Here is a 21,406-nt window from a genome sequence, read left to right as displayed (position 1 = left end):
GCCTATCCGTGTTTCTAAGCAAGCTCCTGTTTTCAGAATCTATGATAAGAATATTTGCTGTCTTTGCCAAGACTGGCTTGGAAGAGACGTTTGGGTCACATGCAGGAGGGGAGAGCTGCTTACTCCTGGTAAGGATGCTTGGAACCTTTTGGTTTTCCCAGAGCTTGGCTTGTTAAGGATACAAGATGTCAATTGTTAAGGATACAAGATGTCAATTGTTAATGATACAGGACGTCAATCAGGAGCACACATTTATTTTCCATGAACACTCCCACTTTTGTGATCTGCAGCCTTCCTTTGAATCTCATCTATTTAGGGAGCCTTGGGGGGGCAATGAATGGGGGGCATTAATATTTCCTTTCTCACCTCCTGGAGGGATCACATTTTTTTCGGAGAAGGTGACATCAGTGTGAAACTCACCCTTCGTAAGCCTTTAGAAGCAGGGCTGCTTGTTTAAAGATTAGATTACCGTCTTTCATTGTTTTCCCTTAGGTTTGTTCCTTTTCTCCTTTTTTTTGGGAAGGACTAAAGGGCGGTGGACCATGTCGGGATTTGAAAAGTGAAAGGAAAGAGATTGGTTTGGATTTTCTCACTGTCTTTGTGTCCTCCGAAGCTCAATAAACTTCAAATGGTGACTGCAGGTAGAGGGTAGCAGAAAGCTTTTGTGTCCTTAGAAAACCTGGGTTTCAGCTGGATTACAGAAGGAGGCGGGAACAAGGGGAAAGTTCAAATAACACTGTTACTCCTTTCCATGTCAATGGGCCTGTTTCAGCCACATTCCATAGCTGTAAGACTCAGTGTGTTTGAGTATCGATCAAAAATTTAGAGAACACAATGTAAGCTATCAAAACCATGAGATGAGCTTGCTGTAGTGCACACAGCTCTAGGTGCACTTTATGCTCAAGCCTATGGATGTTTCTGCATACTGAATAAACTGTCAAGATGGTTCAAGAACTCTGTGTGAAAGAATCAGTCCAAACTCTGTTAAACTTCCTGCTGTATCTGAGTGTGTGTGTGCGCGCACACACACACTTGAAAGACTTTAAGCAAAAATATGGAGCATATTCCAGCATTCCTGTAAAGATTCTCCAGAACTTCTTTGCTCTTTCTTAGTGGGTGGGGCCTCATGTTAAGGGAAAGCAGTTTTATGAAGTAAGTCCCTCACAGGGCAGATGCACAGCAGGCTGGTGAAGGAGACCTGTCTTCCTCTCCCAAAGCGTATCTAGCACATGGGGATGTCTCTAGTCTATGTCAGTAATGTGAAGCCGAGCAACATTTGCCAGTCAGTATTTATGAGTTAATTTGCCCCCACCTCCAGTTTCATTACCCAGTTAATATGTGCTACAAGAGTAGGATGGCAGCTCAGGGGCTAAGATATTAATTTGTTAACATTGTGCTGATTCAATCTGTCAGCCATATGGAGGAGCTGGAGGGACTTGTGAGGACATCACCGATCATGGGGTCAATAGGCTTGAGTTACATGCCCATTGCCAGTCATGGGGTCAATAGGCTTGAGTTACATGCCCATTGCCAGTCATGGGGTCAATAGGCTTGAGTTACATGCCCATTGCCAGTCATGGGGTCAATAGGCTTGAGCTACCCACCCATTTCTGGGGCTCATCTACCATGGAAAGCACTTTCCACTCCTGGGTTCTTAGCTCATAGCTCCCTTTCCCCTCTCAGAGAGTTGTGTGTATCAGAAAAAACGGAGAAAAAAATGTCATGTGGGTTAGGATCTCATGACAACATGACTATCCAAGGCCAGGACAGTTGGACAATGGACGGCACCTTCAGTTTGCTGTGACTGTCCAGCATGGTCAGATAACAACCTATCGCCAAGGGCTGCCGGTTCCCCTCTCCCTCCCCCTTTATTTCTTTCTGTTTGGCTCCACATACATAAGGAGGGAGGATAAGTGAACCATACGCAATCACCAAATTCTCCAAACACTGCAGACTTCGCCTGGTGTGTAGGCTGTGCGTTGCGTGTTGTTGGTGTAGCTAGTAGACAGTCATAATCTATTGTAAACTTATTCCCACAGGATTGCACAAATTCAAATGATGTGCCCGTAATATGTTGTCTGAGGTGAAACATTCTTGGTTTCTCCATTGCAAAACAGAACAATGCATTTGATTGTAGGGCATCCCTGAGAACCACCTGAACCACCCACCATAAAGCAGTAGACATCAAAAAGACACTAAATCTGCAGACCACCGGCTTTCTAAAACCCTAAAATGTTGTAATTAAATATTTTTATTTGGTTAGACACATTAACTTGATTAAATGTATAAAACTACTTTCTCCTAATATCCAAAAAATATGATTAGCATTAAGAAATTATCACAGCTTGCTACACAGTTGCAGCCACCAGATCACGATGTTTGTGGTTTTCTCTCTACTGCTTCTTCAATGACAATACATCCTCCCATCTAAGCTCCCAATGTGCTGCTTCTGTACACATCTTCCGATTAGAAGCAAGTTTGTTGACTCATTAATACAGAAGTTACATATTGATCTAATTAAAATGTTTTTTTTTTAGTTAGGACCACAATAATAATGGTATTAATTATTGCAATTTGTGCAGCTGGAGTAGATACATAAATAGGTAAGCGTTATTTTTTTTTTCAATATTACTGGTGGAAAATGAATTTCAGACATTAGGACCTGGGAGAGTCAGACGCTCCAGCTGCCGGGTGAAGGCCCCTCCCTTGGTTCTGGCCAGCAGCCCCGACATCCCTGCACAAAGTAATCACAGATCACAGCATTTAATCACTGAAAACAAGCACTCCAGAGGACAGCGGTGTCAATATCCCACTCTCTCATTATCTGTTTGGATTGCACATCCACACTGTCAGATAAACAGAGTGGAAAATTAAGATTAAAAATATGGTAATTTCATTTCAGGCAGCAGGCACCACTCACTGCCCCTATTATGCTATTGATTACCTCTGAATTCAATTTTTCTTTCAATGCAAACTTTAATCTGTTTGCTACCCAGCAATTCAACTCCCCAAGGGCTATTTGAGAGTAAGTAACCATTTAATCTGATGCTAACTGAAAAATCACCGTCCTTAATGAATTGTGTAAATCATTCAGCTCTAAAGCACCTTTGACTTCTATTTCATTTTTTATTTTCCACTCAATATAGGAAAGGATCGGCGTGTGAATAATTACAAAGTAGCAAGTATTTTTACATAGCGCAAATATGATAAAAACCCTATTATAGTGGGGCATGTGTAATGAACAGTACTTTTTAATTTCAAAATAGCTATTCATTAAAAAAGAATGGAAGATTAAAAAGAGAGGCTCAAAGCTCCAGGTAAAAGTTGATAGACATTGTAATTACATGGTTAATTTCAAAGATTTATATGCTGTTATGATTTAAAAGGAATTTTTATGACCTGACATTTATATTCGAGAAGATTTTTTATTTAAAATTAATCTTCGAGCTCCTGCTCTTAATTATTTCTTGGCAAGCGATAAATGGGAATACAAAAAAAAAAATGCCTTATATCAAATTTTAAACTGAATAAATGCATGCGAATTTTCCAACAGCAATAAAATGGTTTTTACTTATTTGAATTGCTTCACATTGAGATTTCAGGATGGGGGAATTTGTGGGAGAGAGCGCTGCAAATTATTGGCCCATTTAAGGGAACAGCAATCTTAGCCGCCACACAGCGTTTATGACACTTGAAAATAGCAGATCGCAGAGAGGGTTTTGCTCGGCCGATTTGATTGTCTTTGAAGTAGGCCTTCGGAGTTTTCAACAGGTCTCTTGCCTGCTGGTCCCAGATCAGAGGGCTCCGGGGAGCAGGGGGTGGGACGCTCGCTCGGCTTGCCTCTCATCCCGCAGCTGCCGCGACAGGGCGCCGCGGGTGGCAGCAGCTGCAAGGTGTCTGTAGGGATGCTCGGCCGAGTCAGGGGCGCCCGGGCGGCCAGACACTATCACCCGCAGCTCCCTGTTGACAACGGACTTCCCGAGGTCGAGCCTGTGGAAGCTCCCGACAAGGCAAGGCTCCTGGTAGCCCCGCAGCGTGGCACCGGAGCTCAGCACCGTCCCCAGCTCTGCTTGCACAGGCGCCCTTCCTGCTCTGCCTCTCTGCGGGAGGATCGCCCCTGCCAGTCCCTTCCTTCTCTATTCTCCCCGCCCTTCACGCCTCACCTCGTAGGGGAGACTGCAGGCCAGAGAGGCCCAGGTCCTCCTGCATCCCCATCCTTCTGTACTGTCGGGCCACCCCACGCCCCACTCTCCGCCACCTGCGGTCCTTAGCGCAGTACCAGGAAGCACCTCACCAGGGACTAAGCTGGAGCAGACACTTGGAAATTGCGGGGGTGGTGGGTGGGGTTGGAGGGGGTCTAGACGCGACCAGTCGAATCCAACACTTCCTTAAGGAGCCTTATCGCCCTTCCTCAGGGTACTGGGGACACTGGGTGGAAACTCCAGGCTCCAGGCTTTGCAACTCCGAGAATGAGGTTGGGGCAGGGAGGTTCCTGGTGCGCACAGCTCGCAGTGACTTTTGGCCCATCAGGAGGGGGCTGAGTGAATTTCCATGGTGGGTACCCTTTGGCCACCCCTTCTCCGCACGAACTCCGCACCAACTCCCCGCACCAGCCTCTCTGTGGAGGGTTGCTCTGCAAATCCGCTGGAGTCGTGCTTTAAGCCTGTGCATGCAGGCTGGCCCTCCAGCTCTCAGCAGCGCCCTCTTGGCTGCTTGCAGACAGGCAGCGTTCAACCCAGGACACTGCTCTGCCCACATTCAGGGACTCTAGATCTATAACTGACCCCACCTAGATTTTCGTGTCTGCATTCCACTTTTGGGGCGGTGGGGATAAGGAGTGGGGAGAGCGTTAAAGAGAACCAAGTGAGCTTAAAGCGGAGGGAGTCTTTGCAGCTCTCCTAAAGACGTCCTTTTGCGTTAAGACTCTACACAGAGCACAGTCCAGGAAGAGTTTAGGGAGGAAGGTACCAGAGTCAGTTGTGCTGTCAGACACGGAGGCTAAAATTTTATCCCCTTCCAGTTTGTTCTGAGTTTGAGCTGGTGGTGTTTTCACACAGCGAGGACAACCTTGCCATAGTTATTATTACTTCACAACCTGAAGGGCAACCCATCTTAGCCTACAGGATGGCCAGGGCCCCAAATCAAACGTTTACTCTTGCTCTGTGGATTTCCATTTGCCCCAAAATAAAAGAGTGCTAGGCTTGGTTTAGTTGTTGTTATTGTTTCTTAAATCATCACTAGCAAAGACGTATTCTATTCTTTTAATATCATTTACAACGTATTGAACACCAGAGCCTGTTAAGGTTCAGGCTGCTTAAAAAAATCTTGTTGGAAGCAATGGAGACGTCATATATTTCCGTGCATGCTGACCTTCTCCTAGTGCATGTAAACCTTCCTTGGAACTTGTTTAAACTCCTTCGTGAATCACAGCTTAAAGACTAGATCCTAAGCTTTCTCGACTACTGGGTATTGCCCAGAATAAGATCCTTAGCGCAGAACCTGGGGCTCTAACCTTTAACCATGTGTGACACTGTAACCTTTAATTGGCTAGATCAGAATGCTGGGAAGTCTGGTGCGGTTTTATGTAGAACATACTTTGCCCGTACACCCACGCCCATGTGTCGTCATGCATGTCTGTGTTTCTAGATGCTCTTTTACTTGCTTTTCTCCCCACTTTTTCAAAGGGCACCATCTCAGTGTGGCCCGCGAGGCAGCACACTTTCCAGTTTTTAAAATATCGAATTATACACAGTCCTCTAACGGGAAGAAAGCGGAAGGGCAGCATAGCTTGTTCTGAGCTTTGCATTAAAAACGGCCCGAGCCAATTTATATTTCTAGCTGTTGACTTTAAAAGTAGCCCCGTTCACCAAGGAGAACTCGGTGCCCAGAAGCTGAGCCGTTTAATGTTCTCAATCTGAAAATGCATGTGAAAGTGCATATGCACTTGTAAATGCAGACCTGCGACTGAGTTATGTAACTGAGATGTTTAGTAGGGGCAGAGCGCCTCTAAGACAGTAACAGAGCTCGGTGTGCTGTGGAGAAGGACCACAATGCCATCTCTGTCCCTCCCTCTCCCACCTAATGTCGCTAATCATGGTGCAGCCTTGAGATCCTGAGGACGATGGATGTTTAGCATTAAAGAAGGTATGCATGCCTCCTTCAGTCACACTGTGCTTGCTTTTAAGGTCTATTTTAGGTTGTGAATGGTTTGGGTTTTTTGTTTGTTTGTTTGTTTTTTCCTCTTTTCCTTTCAGGTTCAGCACTGTGTGGAAGGAATTGTTAGGAGTTTGTTTAATAATAATAATAATAATAATAATAATAATAATAATAATAATAATAATAAAACAATCGATTAAAAAGTTGCTACTCTTGGCATTTTTCTCCCTTATTTACTTGTGGATATTTTCTTCTCTGTCTCTCAGACAATGTTGTGAGACAACTACACACATGAGGCCATAGAACGTACAAATAGCAACGTAGCAGTTTTCCCTGACACTAAAAATCTAACAGCACAAACTAGGAAGAGGCATAGAGAGAGCTATCACTTCCACTGTAGCTGTTAGGGTTAACTTAGAAAACAGGCCTGACCAGTCTGTTTTCACTGGATTCTACCAGAGAGACATTCCTCAATCAAAAGCAGGCCTAGGTGCTCATTGAGTTGGCCAGAAAAGAAGGCAGAGTATCCATCCGAGGGGGGCCACAGGGCCTCTCTGCCGAGGGACTCTCACCCAGCAGATCTCAAAACCAATAGCTTGCCAAGAAAGCAACTGCTCTTCAGTGGAGCATCCACTGAAAGTAGATGAGGGATGAGTTCATTGTTCCTCTAGGCCAGAGCATACTCTTCGCCTTCTGCTGCGAAGCATTAGAGACAGACACGCAGACAAATGCAAGAAGCAACTCCTCAGAGAAAAAGGGATGAGCTTGCCTGGATGAAGAGCAGAGGAGGAGAAATGCCACCAGGGTGTCCGGGCTCACTTATGCCTTCATTTCTTCAGCTCCAGGCACTACTCAAGCCCTGCGGGATCCCAAACCTTCGGAATGGTGTTCACACTGTGTTCATTAAATGAGCGCCTGCCATTGGCCACTGTTGATAGAGCAGCAAGCCAACCATAAGGTAGCAACAAGTGCTAGAGTCATGCCTAAGCCCCCCCCCCCCTCAACCGGGACCAAAAACCTCAACGACGGGAGTTCCCCCAAAGCTGTTTAGAGGTGAAGACTTTTCACCAGAAGAGAGGAAATTGCCCCTGGTGTTAGAAATAGAAACTGAGGTGTTAGAAATAGACCTTTTAGTGGGGGTTGGGGGGGTTGACACTTTATGGCAGGTGTTAGTATTTTCCTACAAATGAGAAAACTTACAGTCGTTAAACTTCTTACTTGACGTATACTGCTACTGAGTCGAAGCCAATTTTTAATCGAAGTCGACTTTCCCAAGACTTTCTGGCATGAGCATCCGTGAAGTTCATCTCTGAAGCTGTCTGTGTTATGTGAGGGTAAGGGATGCTGTTAGCGGGTCATTTTTAAACACCAGTTCCTACAATGATAGGCAACAAGGCACAGCCATCATCACTTCACTATTGCGGGTGGAACGGTTGGCCATTCTCCTTTTATTTTCTCGCTTGAATTAACCTTATAGAAATTGTCTGAAAATAACAATTTCTTTATTTGTAGATGTCATTAGTGATGTGGTTTCTGTCCCAGGACTCTAGTCTCTGGGAAGAATTTTAATTCTCAAGTTAATACCTCAGATCCTGGCTGTGTGAGCCATCCTACCATGTCAAAGACTGGGTTTCTTCTAATTGGAAGTATTTCTCCAAAGAGAACCCGATTAATATGAGAACAACATCTGAACCATTTCCAGCTACGCACGGGTTACATCTCTTACATAACTCCATAAGATGTTGCAAACTAAGCCGGGCGGTGGTGGCGCACACCTTTAATCCCAGCACTTGGGAGGCAGAGGCAGAGGCAGGCAGATTTCTGAGTTCGAGGCCAGCCTGGTCTACAGAGTGAGCTCCAGGACAGCCAAGGCTATACAGAGAAACCCTATCTCGAAAAACCAAAAAAAAAAAAAAAAAAAAAAGATGTTGCAAACTAAGTTCTTCATAATAACGTTCCAAAATCTTCAGCCTGGATGTCAACCTTAGGACATGAAAGTCTCAGAAAAAAATAAATGAAACTTTGGAATTGGGACCAATGCTGCTACTGCAGGAAGTTCCCAGCTAGGCACTGATTGGTGGAACAAGCCATGACGTAACAACCTTGCTTAACCATTGAGCTGCTAAGAGCATATTCCCACAGTCCTTTTCCTTTGCGTGAGGACCTTGGGGTCACCAATTAAACGAATCAACTGTGGAAATTTTCAGTTGGTTTGTCCAAGAGAATCTAGTATCAGCTGTGTGCCCTGAGAAGGCGTCTGGCTAAGGCGGCTTTCATTGTGCTTCCCAGCCACGGATGGCATTCCTTTTATCAGCCCGCGGAAGCTGAGATTTTTGTCTCGCCAGCAGTAGGTTTGCACAGAAGCCTTCGGTTTATAAAGTGGGCTCTATAACCTATATCTTCCACGCAGGTTATCTTGATACTCCTACCAGGTTGGAAAGGCTTCAATTCCTAGAAACTTCAATTTCAATAGATAGCCCTGCATTTCAGAGACTTCCTTAAAAACTACACCGTAAGGGTCCCGCCAGTCTCACCTTCTCTGCCACTAACCAGCTTCCTCTGCAAGGACACCTGTGGAACGCCACATCACACTAAGCCATTGAGATCCGTATTCACGGTTTCCTATATCCCTTTAGACAAATAAACAATCGTGTCCTCAGGCTTTATGAACTGGGAGAGAAGCATTTGGCTCTCATTTTTTCATGACTGCACTCTTGTGACTACCTTTTATTCGTGGCTAGATATCAGAAGACACAGCCTCTGGGATTTTTCAAATTCGTGCACAAAAGCCACTACTTGTCTAGCTGCTGGTACATTGGTCAGCATTAAGCTCAAATAGGCTCAGCTTAGCCAAATTTTGAGGAGCTATTCATAGGAACAGAACATCCGGAGCCTGCTCTGTACCAGGCATGCAATCTGATGTTGGGCCCTGGGTTTTCATTACTATTTTTCTTATGGATTCATCTGCTGTCTCCATCAATGTAATGGTTTTGGATGGATGCTCCACCTTCGCTCTTTCTGATGAAGAACACCACTGAATCATGGTGCATGTGTGGTATCTTAGCCTCCATCCTGGATGCTAACCACACTGTTCTTCTATCCCTCTGCCCTGCTCTGAATATGCTGAGCTGTATCTCTAAACCTGCCAGTCCCCCTTCTCACAGCTTGGCTCTCCACTGTCCATGCTTAATTAGTTTTTAGTCTACAGGGAATCTTCTCTCTGTGTCCTTCCTTGAGCAGGAAAATCTCTGGCTTTTCCCTCTTCTATTACAGCCCTTCAAACACTTGGAATGCCTGTCTCGGTGGCCACCAGAAGCCATGCTTCCACACGGAAACATGTCCCACAATGGAAACATGCCCATGTTTGCTTCAAATCCTGGCACACAAGGATGGACTGTCTCCTGCATACTTGCCTGTGTCTTCTGGCTGTTTGCAGCCCCTCTGCATTGCCTGCTGCAGCCCCTCTGCATTGCCTGCTGCAGTCCCTCTGCATTGCCTGCTGCAGCCTGTGCAAGCACAGCTGTCCACATGCTGGCCCGAACTCTGCGGCCTCCTCCTTAGCAAACCCTGTTCATTTCTGATGTTCACTGTAACACTAATAATAGCTGGGTTCAGGAGATAGGAGTTATTTATTTCTAGACTACCAATATTAGGACAGCTCTGCAAACCGCCCTTATAAAGCAGCAGGTCTCCATTTAAACACCTCTTCTTTTCCAATAGACAATAGCAAAGAAACTATTGATAATTGTTGGCACGGGTGTTACAGCTAGTAGGCTGGCTGTCCTAGAAACAGTACATCCTGTGACCGGGGCAAACCTAAGGCAAGGTAGAATAGACAAGATTGTCTAACCTCAGGATGGCACAACCCATCTTCTCTTTCCAAGTCTGCAAGTTTGCAAACGCGTTCCAGCATCGTTTACAAGCTAGTCTTTATTCTTCATTTTAGAAACTGGTGCTTTCCACACTACTGTGGGTTTGCTAGGGACCCGTGTGGTCCCTGCGTTATCCCAGGTGGTGATGAAGCTGAAAGCTAAATAATTTTATTTCCTTTCTGGATGAAGCTTTCTGGGGATCAAATGACCCACGTCCCAGCTATGACTTAGCCAGAAATGTGTGACTGAGTCCAGATACCTCAACACGTGAAGTTTTCCCTGCTTAAAGGCTCGGAGTGAGCAGACTTGCCTTTCCCTGACAGGAGGTTCCCACAGGGAGCTCCGCCTCTCTTCATCTCACTTAGGCTTGGGAAAGACACAAGCCACAGCTCTGAGGAATCCTTATCACTATTCCCATTTTAGAGGTGAAAAAGGGAGGCAGGGAGCCAGATGGTTGCTCGCAGTCATCGATTGAGTGTATCTTTACATCACAGCGTTTCCATGGAGACAACGGTATGTTCCCACAGTGTCGTGAACAGAAGGACCAGACACAGAAAAAAACCTTGGTGGAGCAACTACACACCAAAGAAAGAGCCTGAATTAAGCCATGTTTATTCACAGGACAATCACTAAATTATCCAATAGGTTGTTTGCCAAGGGAGTAACATGCAAATGCCATTGTCTCCTGCATTCCGTGGGAAAACACCAAGAACTATTAGATTGATTCTTTAGGAGCTTCCCATATAAGAGAAGCCAGCCATATTATTAGAAGTGAATACATGCATAGCATCCAACTATGAAGTCCCAGTGCCCGGTGTCATTACTGGGGCATAGTAGACGTTTAATAAACACTCATCAAATTAATAGTTACGCACTCTCTACCAGGTCTGAAATTGCCCTTGGCCAGGGAGGTTGTATGCTTGGTTTACCTATCTAAAGTTCATACAAACAGGTTTTAGGAAGTAAGTCTTGAGCTGATTTTTAGAGGAAGTTAAAACATTAATCTTCGATTCTTAAGTAGTGTGTGACTTTCAGAAAAGTTGGAAATCTAAGAAGAGAATTTCTAGAGGCCTTTTACTCAACTTCAAATGTTGACATCTAATGTGATCTTATCAAAACCAGGGGGCTAATGTACTGTGATGAAGAATTATTCACCCACAGATTTACATCTGCCCTATGTACGGGTTGTGTTCTGATGTGGACTCCAACTCAAGACCACAGGAGGCCTTCAGCTGCCACTGTCCTGACTCACGTCTGATCTGAGCCAGTCTTGCTGGCCTGGTTATTTTGTATAATGCCCCTTGAATTTGTGTTTGTCTAGTATGCCTTACTGAATGAATTTTAGAAAAATAATAATTTTCCCATCGTGAGAATTACCCTAGGAGTGGTGTGATGTATTCTCTGCACCGTCTGCTGCACAGAGACTGACATTAGCTTTGATCCCGTAGCTGCAGTAGTACTGGCCAGGTTTCACCACTACAATGTAACTACTTTTACCCTTATAATTAATAAGTTTCTTATGAGGTTAAATGTGGAGGTTGTGCAAGTGTCCTCTTCCTCATTAGGCTTCTGCCCACTAATTTTATCCTTCACCCATGCCTCTCGCATATAATTATTTACTGTGGTGCTTGCCAAACGGGAATTTTCCATTTCAATCATCCTTCCTGCATTGATTAATTTGAATTATGCTATAAAGAAGCGATTTTTCTCCCCCTACTTATATATTTATTGAAGTTTTTAAGACTTAAGGGTTCTCGTGGCAGCAAAGCACAAGCCAATAACTCCTACAGAGGAGAGCGAACGCCGTGTGAGATGCAACAGCCAGGTTGTCTAGGTAAATCAAACACCAGAAGCCAGGACGGAGATCAGAGGTATTATTTGGTGGGAGTGGAAAATGAAAGTCTTTTAATGGTTCTGAGAAGGCAGAAACACAATCAAAGGGATGCTCAAAAATGGGCATTTTGGGTTTAATTGTTGGCTGAGGTGTAGCAATGTGTACAAGGCATGTGGGGACTCTGGAACTGGAAAACGAATTCACAAAAGGAATGGGTGCCCTTCTGACCTTGCTGGTGAGAAGAATGTTACTATGTAGCAGCTAGATGGCTGCAAACTCTGAGGGGGTTGCAGAAAGCGCAGGGGAAGTCCCTGAGTTAAAACCAGCCCAATAAAGCAGCCCAGCATTCCAAGCTGCCTTGGAATTGAGTCTTAGCACTGAATGTGTCAAAGGGCAGACTCCCTAAAATCAGCCTTGGAGGACGTTGATCTTTTATTCTCTCAGTTTCTGTGTGTCTCTCTGTATTTCTGTGTGTCTCTCTGCTTGTCTCTTTGTGTCTCTGTGTTTGTTTCTCTTATCTCTGTCTCTTTGTTTCTGTGTGTCTTTCTTATCTCTCTGTCTCTCCCTATCTCTGTTTCTTTCACTGTGTCTCTATCTCTCTGTTTCTTTCACTGTGTATCTCTCTACCTCTCTCACTATGTATCTCTGTCTGTCTCTGTCTCTGTGTGCGTGAGAGAGAGAGAGAGAGAGAGAGAGAGAGAGAGAGAGAGAGAAGAGGCTAACCTTGGATGTCATTCCTCAAGACACACCTCTGCTTCTTAGACAGGGTCTCTGGTTGAATTTTGGTCTCACTAATTAGGCTGTGTTGCTAGCCAGGGATCGCCAGGGGTCTTCCTGTCTCCACTCTTGAAGTCTGGGATTACAAGTATTCATCAGGACTGGTTTTCACAAGGGAGCTGGAGATCAAACTCAGGTCCTCAGCTTTTGTAGCAAGCATTCTTCCCGCTAAGCTACCTCCCCAGCTCTAATTATTTCTTGATGTTATCTCAGCCAGAACGAGCTATAGTTTCAGGACCAACACTACTCATTGGGTGGCTAGTTATTGGCTGAACCTTCTGCATCATTGTGAAGGAAAGGCGTACTGCTCCTTGCCCTCATTCTCCATGCAGGTCTTTGTGGAAGTCCACTGCCTGGACCATCCTCCTGTCAGTGAACATGGTGGATGGGTGGTTTCCGGTGATTCTCACTGTCTTCTCCTCCTCGTCTCCAAATAAGCTGCTCTTTAGGCCCTAGACTTGTCTCACAGGGTCTTGGCAGGACACATCTTAAAGTCCCTATTAAAATATTGGCCAAACAGTGGTTTGGGGGACAAACTGATACTACACTGGCTGATAAGGGTAGTGGTCACTTCTGTAAGTTTCTGCTCAGAGCCCTGCCATGCACCAGAATGCTAGCCTGTTCATCTGGAGCAGAGTGATAAAGCCTTTGTGGCCTGGGGCAGCACAGCTGTCTTTTCTGCAATCTGTAGTTGAGTGCTGTCTCTAACCAAAAGGCTACTTACCACATAGCAGCAACAGAAAGAACCTTCCTCTTGGCGACACCAAGCTCTGAGATGCTTTTGGTTGTGGCAGACAGGGCTGGGACATTGCCTGATACCTGAAGCATTAAAGAGAGGTAACTACCTAGTCATCAAAAAGAGCCCCATCATCTTCCCGTGACTGAGTCTGTGTTCTACAGAGCAGGGTACAGTCTACAGGGAGCGATGAGGTTTGAGTCATACCTATCTGGATTCAAATCCCAGTGCCAGCAGAACTCTCTGCCTTTAGATAAGTCATCTGGCCAATGGATATGTACATTTTTCTAAGACGAAAATAGTATTTGGGTAGTTCTCCATGCACAGTGACTGAACTGGACAGCCCGTCCCCCCCCCCCCTGCCCCCCACATCACCATTCCGATACTTTGTAGTTTATAACTCAGCAAGCTGCGTGCTTTCTTCAGTGTGACTCTTGCTGCCTTCCTAAGCCACTAACCATCTCTAATTGTGTTGTGTTAGGAAACCAAATACCGTCTGCTAGAAAGAATAGAGAGCATTGCACATCACTGAAGACAGATTACTAGATGCCATCTATTAACATGTCATAGCATGATATTTAAGTATTGGTAACTAAAAACCGAAGCAGAGTACAGTGCTAGAAAGAATAGAGAGCATTGCACATCACTGAAGACAGATTACTAGATGCCATCTATTAACATGTCATAGCATGATATTTAAGTATTGGTAACTAAAAACCGAAGCAGAGTACAGCTAGCTAAAAGCACTAGGCAAGTGTGAAACTGCGTGGCTGTTGGTTCCTCACACTCACTTGACCCTTGGCTTATAGCACATCACTCTGTCTGGGAAAATTATCCAGGAGAGCCACACTTCAATATGGACTCTGTGTCTTCATTTTTACAAGTGTGATTTAGTTTCAATTATTTGTGATAATTCTTAATAGCATATATTATCCAAATAATGATGACCTAGGACGATGGGCTCTTACTGGAGATCACTGTTATTAAGTCTTAATGAGAAACGAAGCATGACTGCCAAAGTTTTTATAAGAGTTATATAAGTTATGGGGCTAAAAGCAAGGTGCGGCAGTGCTGGGTAGCTCATGACAAACACAGAAGACTCTTGAGCCAGTGGATACTAGATCTAATGATGGAAATTTGTAGATTGAATGAGTTAAAGGAGCCAGGTGCCAAGAGTCTCATGGCATTTCCCTGGAAGAAACACTTGTATTAATGACAGATTGTGATTTCCTTACACTAAGGGTAATACACTTTTGTAAATTTTAAAAGTTGTGTGTGTTTGTGTGTGTGTGTGTGTGTGTGTGTGTGTGTGTGTGTTTGTGTGTCTGAGAAGGACCATATGTGTACAAGTGCCCTTGGAGGTCAGAAGAAGGTGTGGGATTCCCTGGAACTGGAGGCAATTGTAAGCCACCACATGGGTGCTGGGATCTAAACCCAGGTTCTGTGCAGGAGCAGTAAGCACTATAACTGCTAAGCCATCTGTTCAGTGCCTGAAATGTCTATCTAACCCAAATGATTGAAATGAATGTGCTGGTTTATGTTATGTTTCTGTTATTCTTCATGAACAACCAGCAACCAGATGGAAGACTACAATGAAGCTTTGCCAGTGAATAATGTTTTTTAAAAAAAATCTACACAGGGCCATCGAGATGGCTCAGCAGGCAGAGGTGCTTGCCACAAAGTTGCAAGACCTAAGTTCAATCCCCAGTACTGCCATGGTGGACGGAGAGAACAGACTCTTTCAAGTTGTTCTTTTACGTCCACTTACTTGCACACCTGCCCTTCCTCGTACACAAACACATGCAGAAGAAGTGAATGTCTTCAAGTGTTTTCCACGATTCTATAGGTACTCCTTGACAGAGGGTTTCTCAGAACCTAAAGAAGCAATATGTGGGCGTGGTATTAGGCCAATTCATGCCCAGAGTGGAGCTGAGTGAAAAATTACAAACGCTCACCTCCTTAGTTCTCTTTAAAAATAACTCTGTGGCTAGGTTCTCTTGCTTTGCTTCTGAACCTGCTTAAAGACCTCCGAGAGTGACAGCCCTGCCAGACAGGTTGGAAACAGTAACATTTTCATTATTTTGTTCCATGTGAACCTCCTGGTGGGTGGCAGGGTGATTGAAACTTTCTGGGGCCTGGTTTCTTTGCATACGATTTGCGAGGTTGTGCAGTGTTTCTATATTCCTTATAATTCGGCCGTTTATTGCATGCTTTACAAGGCACTTGAGTAATATGATGTCAAACTTAAAAGTGGTATTGTATATACAGAAACTCTATTAATAAAAACAGCTAAGTAGAGCCATTTGTTTACAGTGAAAGACATCTTAAGTACGACAGGAAGGGGCCTCTTTGCATAATGACTTAATTAGCAATTTGGAAGTCAGCTCTTCATGTTCTACAGAGTGACTGGTTTCTACTAAACTCACTGGACAAATGCATCTTGATTATTAATCACCTCTTGTGCCAGATATTTCTTACGTGGACACAGGAGTCTCTTCTGCGGGGTGATGAGACCTATCTCATGGTATGTTTTAAAGTCACTATGCTGTGGAATGGTGTCTGGTCAATGCAAGCATTAGATTGACTGCAACTTGTAACTTGCAGCTGTCAACCAGCAGCTGGAGTGATTGTCCCCCGGACCAATCTCCATGGAAGTCCAAGCCCTTTGTATGAAATGTGTGGCACGTGCATACATTTTGTGAATATAAATATCCTCCCAGATTCTGTAAACCATCTCTAGATTAATTATAATACCTAATTCACTGTGAGCTCTTAGTATGCTGTCCTCAACTGTATTGCTTAGAGACCAATGATAAGAAAATATTTGTGCATATAGTCACGTCTGCAGCAAAATGTAATTCCCTGCATCCATAGCTGTGGAGCCCACTGGCATAAGGAACCAAATGTATGTTTCGTGCTCTTCTCATAAGCTGACTGGATTAAGTTGAGCTCTGGCTACCGTCTTCACCGGGCGTTGCTTCCCAGGCGCGGAAGAAGCCCAGAATTTTTAGCATTTTTCTTAGAGCTCAAATTTTGTGACATAGTGAAAGTGTGGAAATGATCTCCTTATTTAACTCTACTCAGACACGGTCTAAAACATCTCTGCTTTTGCAGGAATTGAAGTAGCGAGACATGCCCGAAGGACACCACCTCAGTCAGTGAGTATCTGGAAGCAGTTAGTTATAACCTGGATATGAAGTTCATAAACATTTATAGTGTACCAGTCTCCATGACCATCTTCATTAAGACCGTTCTACAAAGAAGGGTTTGGAACAGCAGTTCTCAGTGTGGTCCCAAACAGCGGCAGTTGGAAATGAAAATGCACAGTGCCCAGGATTACCCATCGCTGCCCTCCAGCCTTGTTCTCATCCTGATTCTCCATTTGGGGAGAGGGAGAGCCACTGCCCTATGGAATCCCATCCCTGTGAGAGGTCCAGGAACAAAGGCATCCGTTGTTTGGGCCCTTTTTGATGATTTGTCATTTTAGGGGATATACGACCATGGAGATTTCTTTTTAACAGTAAACTAATATTGCACTCAAAATGTATTTTATAACTCTTAGATTATAATTAAAAAATCATGTAATATTTTGTTCATTTATGAACAAAGTATAGTTCTCTATATGAGACCCAGCTAGTCTCGTCTGATTACAATTCATAGTGATCCACCTTAGTTCTTATTTTCCAAGTTCAAACAAGGCCTTCTTAGAAAACTTTATCTAAACATCTTTGTTTTCTTTTCAGACAATTAAACATCCACCTGTTTCTCCTATGATGTATCTCCCTCCCTCTCCACTCTCAGAAGAATGCTTAAAATAACCTTGGAGGGCGTCGCAGACCACCTGTGTGTGAGACCCATGGAGGCCGAGTGTTAGATATACTGATCCCGACTCTTCCATGTCTTTCTTTTCCTGCTGCCTGTGTCCATGTCTGTTTGCCACATATAAAAAGAAATATTAAGTCACCCTGTAACTCGGACTTCATCAGAGCCCTGGGGCAATTTAAAGAAACAAAAAAGATCCAACATCCAAATACATATCTGGTAAATCGTAAGATTATTCTACCACTCACATTTATGAGAAGTTCATGTTGTTCATGCGAAGTTTGCAGTTTGAATGTAGTCGTGATTGTACGTAGGCCAGTATTGATTAGGTAGCACGAGAGGACAAAGCCTTTGCCTTTAGTTCACAAGAATGGCAAAAGAAGTCAGACTTTTGATGTGTAGTCTGAAAAAGGAAGAGAAAATGGTGGTGGGTGAAACACACCTGAAATATTACATAGGAGATAAAAGAAGTATGTCAAACATACTCAACAAATTAACAGGCACGCAGACTCGGATGATTAAAATTCTGAATTCCACATGTCCAAATAGTCTGCATCCATTTCACACTCCCCAGACATCTTCAAGGTCAGATTGGCCACATGACTACTTCTAATTGGCCGTATGTCAAAGCCGCAGCCACTAAGAATCAAGGTGGCCTTTGGGACCCTCTCATTCCTTTGCTGTGACAAACTCTAGGACTGTCTACTTCAGAGGTGAGGTGTGTCCAGTACAGAGCAGGGCTGCCTAGCCCACAGGACATAACCTGAGAGGAATGACACTTCTGCAGTAAGTCAGTCTCTGAGTGATGTGTCCGCTGTAGCTCCTGGTGTGGATACCTTAGCGTCTCTCAACTGGAAATGTGGGGTTGCCTGAAGCATTTGGTCCTTTACTGCCTACGTTCCCGCATCAGGGGAACTTCCACCTTCCCATGGAACTAATCACTATTGTCAGAGACCTAAGACACATGCCAAGCCATTTACTCTTGTATCTATTAAATAATTTTGCACACTTATATTGCAAAAGGCACAATTGAGTTGTACATTTGTTTTTGAGAGTTTAATTCTGAGACGTGGTGGATTCCTACCCTTAGTCTCAAGGCTCAGAGTATGCGGAGGGGCAACCCAATGACTTGACAGGCAGCTGCAAGAAGTCATTTTTCCCTCCCTGCTTTGGCAGACTCTCTTACACTCGTGATCTCTAATCTGTTATCCTGTTATTTATGTTCACTGTGGCCCCTCTAACCCAGCAGAAAATTCTTTGATGGCAGGAACCTTATCTTATTGATCTGCAACTTTTTATTTTGTAAGAGGTTTTCCATAAACAATTATTGATAATGTGAGTTGAGGGACACAGTTATATATCTAAAAGTGATTTAATTGCTAGAATTATTTCTGAGAACTAAAAACAGTTGAGGAGTATGTATGATGCAGGAGGTTTTATAGCAACCTGTCGGGAACATGATTGTACTGTGAAGGTTTGTAATTAAAGAGCTTTCCCGAGTGCACCTGGCTCATCGGAAGCAGAAATACACTGGATGAATAAACAGAATGAATGGGCTTCCTTTTTGTTGATCAATAGCTCTCCTGAGTGACTGAATTCTTGCCCTAAGGTACCTTCAGTAATTGAGTGAGGAGACACGCCACGAGTCACTGTGGAAGACAGAGACATTTCTAAGTCCACAGAGCAGGGGGAATATTGGTTTTCTTTTCTTTCAAACATGCTGAAAAAAAAATCAATAAGCTTCTATTGTTTCTGGTCATTTAAACCAACTCAAATGCAAATTTCTTTATCAATTTTGAACTCACCTGGCAAAGTTAAGAAGGGTGTTGTTTAAAGCACTCTTAAGATCCTGTTCATTTAAGTGACTGTCCCCTATCTGTGAGATTTCTTTCATAGTGATTTCAATTTATTTGATATGTATGAGCACTCTGTCTTCACACACACCAGAAGAAGAAATCAGATCCCATTACAGATGGTTGTGACCTACCATGTGGTTGCTGGGAATTGAACTCAGGACCTCTGGAAGAGCAGTCAATGCTCTTAGCCACTGAACCATCTTTCAGCCCCCAAAGTTCCTTCTTAACAAAGAAGAAACGAAGGACTAAAAGAAAATGAGATTCTTGTGTTTTTTCATAATAAGTATAATTCCAATTTACTAAAATGTTTTATTTTAAATTACTTAAACGAATTGTGGTATTTTACCTGATGTTTGTAATTGTTAACAGCATGCAGGCTATTGACTAAGGAGCCATTTTCATGTGTTGTTTTATATCTCTAAGCATTTTGTATTCTTCATCATGAATTTCTGAAACTGGTGACTGCATTAAGGCTAGATTTGCTCTTTAGGGAAATGAAGAGTCTCGCCTTCCTGTGTAGTAACACTCTTCAGTAAGCACCAATAAAGATTGTTGTTTAAAATAAATGAATAAAAGTCGAAGCGGAGAGTTTAACCTGGCAGGCTGAAGCTGATGGAAATCACACTCCAGAGGATACGGAGTAACAAGAGTAACCCATGCTAATAGCCTGCACCTTTTAATTAATGGAGGTGTTTGTGGGACTCCAGACAGGCAGGCAGGAGTCTCTGTTGTTGTTTTTGGAGTTAGACAATCTTGCTGATTTGATGTAAAGGCTGGATGAATCCAGTGATCTCCATGTATTTCTCAGCAACCTCTCCAAGCCAGAAGATCCTTGTAATGGAGGGAGGAATGAGATACACTGTTGCCATACCCTGTTCCCAGCCTTGCCTCTTACTGGAAGATCCTTGTAAGGGAGGGAGGAATGAGATACACTGTTGCCATACCCTGTTCCCAGCCTTGCTTCTTACTGGATTTTGAGTCTCTTTTGAAAGCGAGTCTCACCATGTTGATTCAGGTGATTAGTTATTTATGTGAGATAGGTTCTTGTTCTGTAGCCCAGCCTGAACTTGAATGCCTTGTCCTTCAGCCTCGGCCCTCTGAGCAGCGGGATTTCAGGTGTACCACCACAACTGGCTTGATTTGGGTCTTGTTTAATGTTTGTCATGGCTCCCATTATAACTACCCTGTGAGTGTGCGTGGGCATACGTGCATGTGCAAGTGCTCGCCAATACAGGTAACATTTAAAAAAAAAAAAAAAAAAAAAAAAAAAAAGTGTTCCCATAAACAAGGAGTTCAACAACATCAATCATTTTTCCTTTCAAGAATCTGCTGAAATGGGTTTGGGTAAATTGTGGTGACTTCAGTTTTAAGTCAGGGGGAGGCACCTCACTAGGCACCTGCTTACTAATTTTTAGGAATAGATTGGTAGGGAGCCTGAGGGCTCAATTCAGGCATTTCATTTAAGAGGAGGACTGGAGAGATGGCTCATTCAGTAAAGTTCTTGCACCAAAACAGAAAAGAACCTAAATTTGATCCCAGCACCCACATAGAAAGCTGGGCAGAGTTGTGCACACTTACCATCCCAGCACTGGGGAGGTGGCAGTAGGTGGATCACTAGGACTCACCAGCCTTCTAGCCTAGCGCACTCAGAAAGTCTCATGGCTCATGAGAAAGACCCTGCCTTTAAAAACCAAGGTAAATGATTCCTCAGGATAGACATCTAAAGTTGACCTCTGACCTTGACTTGCACGGTCACACATGCAAACATTCCCTCACACACAAACACACAGACACAGATAGACACACAAGGAAGTGAAGACGACCTTCCTAAACTTTTTCCACTCATGATCCTTTATAGCCCCCAAATGATAAGTGAACCTGGGTTCTGAAGTATTGAAAGTAAGTATACAAATAACATACTTACTGATGATAAATTATCAATTCATTTAAAAACAATCCTGTGGTTACATATAGTTTTATCATTTGTTAAAGACAAAAGCAAGTGTTCACAGCAACCAGAAGGATTTTTACATAAGGAGTTAACTCTTGACTGAATATTTGGTACTGCAGGACACAGAGGATTTGTGACGCTTGTCAGAGTTGATCAACATTGGAATTGTACAATTGTCAATGCTGACAGCACCTCTTAGCATAAATACATAATATAATATGACAGAAGTAGACTGAGGACTGCTTCAGAACGGTTAGAAATTTTCTCCTAATTTAAGCCAAAACTCATTAATTAACTTCTTAAAATTGTCAGCAAATCGAAGAACAATTTTATAAAACAAAGATTCCAACAAAATACAATCAAAAGCTATACCAGTGGTACTTACATGATAAAGAAGAATGG

General features: G+C 43.6%; 1 long non-coding RNA gene across 11 annotated transcripts in view; it reads right to left on the bottom strand.

The window, feature by feature from the left end:
- Window positions 1-3,026: 3,026 nt before the first annotated feature.
- The window catches only part of LOC143441653 (uncharacterized), a 34,409-nt gene continuing 16,029 nt past the window's right edge, over window positions 3,027-21,406 (bottom strand). For 6 of the 11 annotated variants that reach the window (XR_013109216.1, XR_013109213.1, XR_013109220.1 and 3 more), the window contains 4 exons: window positions 17,446-17,600; window positions 13,364-13,458; window positions 7,375-7,475; window positions 3,028-7,084 (listed from right to left, as the gene is read on the bottom strand). This is a non-coding gene — a long non-coding RNA (uncharacterized LOC143441653). Of the gene's footprint in view, window positions 7,085-7,356; window positions 7,476-13,363; window positions 13,459-15,143; window positions 15,251-17,113; window positions 17,305-17,445; window positions 17,601-21,406 lie in introns of those variants that run through there. The other 5 variants (XR_013109221.1, XR_013109223.1, XR_013109217.1 and 2 more) reach the window with 4 other exon arrangements.

The sequence above is a fragment of the Arvicanthis niloticus genome, chromosome 3, assembly GCF_011762505.2.
Source record: "Arvicanthis niloticus isolate mArvNil1 chromosome 3, mArvNil1.pat.X, whole genome shotgun sequence".
NCBI lineage: Eukaryota > Metazoa > Chordata > Mammalia > Rodentia > Muridae > Arvicanthis > Arvicanthis niloticus.
Note: the sequence above shows the minus strand (reverse complement) of the source record. Positions and strands in the feature narration are given on the sequence as shown.